Below are 3,050 nucleotides of genomic sequence, written 5' to 3'. Positions count from 1 at the left end.
TATTTCGTCTGCCATTACGTTCTGAGTTCAAATTCCACCAAAGTTGACGTTGCCTTTCATCCTTTTGGAGTCGATAAATTAAGTACCAGTTACGCATGGGGTCGATGTAATCAACTTAATCCCTTTGTCTGTCCTTGTTTGTCCCCTCTATGTTTAACCCCTTGTGGGCAATAAAGAAATATGAAACGTTAGCACGCCAGGCGAAATGCTTAGCGGTATTTCGTCTGCTGCTACATTCTGAGTTCAAATTCCGCTGAGGTCGACTTTGCTTTTCATTCTTTCGGGGTCAATAAATTAAGTACCAGCTGCGTTTTGAGGTCGATCTAATCAACTGGCCCCCTCCCCCAAAATTTTGGGCCTTGTACCTAGAGTAGAAAAGAATATATGATGATAGTAATACTTACGTTGGTTGGTATTAAAATGCTTTCTACTGTGGGCACAAGGTCTGAAACTTTTTGTTGGAGCAGGCTGATGAATTATGTCAACCCCAGTGCTTGACTGGTACTTATTTTATTAGTACCAAAAGGATGAAGTTGACCTTGGTGATATTTGAACTCTGTAGGTGAAGCCAGAAGAAATGCCACTAAGCATTTTGTCTAGCATGCTAACAATTCTGCTGGATTACCACCTTAAGTGTTAATGGTTCCTGACATAGGAACAAAACTGAATTTTGATAAAATGGGAAGTTGTTGATATGATTGGCCCTAGCACTAATCAACTCCAAAAGGATGAAAAGTGAAGTTGACTTTGACAGGGTGAACTAAGAACATAAAATGTTGTAACTAAATATCACAATTTATTTTCTCTGATGCTCTGATTCTGTTATTCTTTATTATATTAGAGAAAATAGAATATTTGGGGTAATTTTACATTTCTCAATGACGTTGGTGATAGGCACTGGCATGGCTGTGTGGTTAAGAAGCTTACCTCCCAACCAGGTGGTCTTAGGCTCAGTCCTTTTGTGCAGCACTTTGAGCAAGTGTCTTCTACTATAATCGTTTCTATTATAGGCACAAGGCCTGAAATTTTTTTTTGTGGGGGGCAGTCGATTACATTGACCCCAGTACTCAACTGGTACTTTATTTATCGACCCTGAAAGGATGAAAAGTAAAGTCAACCTCGGTGGAATTTGAACTCAGAACGTAGTGACGGGTAAAATACTGCTAAGCATTTTGTCCAGCGTGCTAACGATTCTGCCAGCTCACCACCCTAGTGTCTTCTAACTATAATGCCAGGCCAACTAAGTTCCTGAGAGTGAATTTGGTAAACAGAAATTGAAAGTTCACCACTATATATATATGTGTGTACCTTGTCTAGAACATCACCTGCTGGTTGTAAATAAGCATCACTGTCATACAAGGGAGGTTGTTCATTTCCAGTCTTCCATGAAAAAAATGTCTAGCTATGGGAAAATATTACCTAGCTTGAAAAGAGGTGAGAGTTGGTGACAGGAAGGGCATCCTACCATGGAAAATTTAACTCCTGCAAGCGTGGAAAAGTGGACATTAAATGATGATGATGAGCAAGATTTATGAATGTTCATTTTGGTTTTCATTCCCATAACTAGTTCACCATCATTTGCAAATATACCTTCTAAGAAAAAATATGTCTGGCACCTTACCCTTTTCTTGATTAATTATTTTGATTCAGGTAAAGAATCTTTAGATTGTTGAACTTTTTTGTTTTGAAAAAAGGCAGATAATTGACTATTTGTGAGATTTAGGCATGATCATTAAAATATTTATTTATTGATTGATCAATATATATATATATATGTGTGTGTGTGTGTGTGTGTGTGTGTGTGTGTGTGTGTGTTTGTATGTGTATGTCTATAGATGTGTGTGTGTGTAATGTAGAGTGGTAGTCTTTGTACATAGCATCCCTCCCTTCCTGTTACCTTGACACCAATGAAAAAGTAGTTGGCATGCTTGTCCTTGGCAAGTATGGTGGAAGAATTCACCACCATGATAACTAACAAAAGACTTGAATCCTGAACATTTCCAGATTCTCTTTTGTTTCTCATTCTTGCATTATATTCTGTATTTTGCTTCACAAAGGAAATATTTGTCTGCCCAATACTACTACTACTACTACTACTATTATGACAACAACGGCAGCAGCTACACTGTTTTGGAGTTATCTGAAAGCTGGCACTATAGAGGTCCTGGTCTCTACTCCCCATCATACACACACACACTCTCTCTCTCTCTCTCTCTCTCTCTCTTTCTTCATATTTTACTCTGTCACTCTCTCCTTTCTCAATGAGGAGTGATTTCTGTTGCTAATCTTAAATATAGACACAGCCATGCAAGTTCATGTAGTACATATATCTCTGTGTGTACACATTTGTTGTACTCATCAGATCCATTGTACTCCTCACAATTCCTATTGTATTCACCACATTACACTCACCACATCCATCTCCTTATACTCATCACCACATTCCTCCTTATACTCATCACATTTTGCTCTAGTACTGTTTTTCAACATGAAACATGATAAACTCTGCACAAAGCTTTTTCATCTTATATATTTAAAGGAAACTAATACTATCAGCTGATGTTACTTGCAACAGGCTTTCTACATTGTATGACCACCATTGTGGAAGACCTGTTTAGTTTGAATCTGCTGATTATATTTACTGGACAGAATCAGCCAAACACACTTTGGCTCATTTTTTTATTCTGTCACTCTCTCCTTTCTCAATGAGGAGTGATTTCTGTTGCTATTCCTAAATATAGGAATCATTTAAGACCTATTTTCTATCAAGGCATGTAATGAACAGGTCTCACAGTATTTCAACAACAACAGCACCACCATCATTGTCATCATAAATCAACTGGTATGTGTTGGACAAGCTCTCAAGCTCTAAGTCTGATATCATTTAGAGTTAAGCAATCTTTAACAGGTCAGAGACTACAGCTTGTTTGTATGGTTTCTACAGCTGAATGTCCTTCTCAACACCAACCACATTATTGAGTGTATTGTAGCACCAGCACTAGAGATGTGCCTATATATATATATATATATATATATATATATATATATAT

At 37.5% G+C, this 3,050-nt stretch overlaps 1 protein-coding gene across 7 annotated transcripts in view; it reads left to right on the top strand.

Annotated features, from left to right (window-relative positions):
- The window catches only part of LOC106881030 (CREB-regulated transcription coactivator 1), a 165,009-nt gene that overhangs the window by 150,627 nt on the left and 11,332 nt on the right, over window positions 1-3,050 (top strand). The window lies entirely within an intron of this gene.

Source organism: Octopus bimaculoides, chromosome 12 (genome assembly GCF_001194135.2).
Source record: "Octopus bimaculoides isolate UCB-OBI-ISO-001 chromosome 12, ASM119413v2, whole genome shotgun sequence".
Lineage (NCBI taxonomy): Eukaryota > Metazoa > Mollusca > Cephalopoda > Octopoda > Octopodidae > Octopus > Octopus bimaculoides.
The sequence above is the reverse complement of the archived record's forward strand: the minus strand, read 5'-3'. Positions and strand labels throughout refer to the sequence as shown.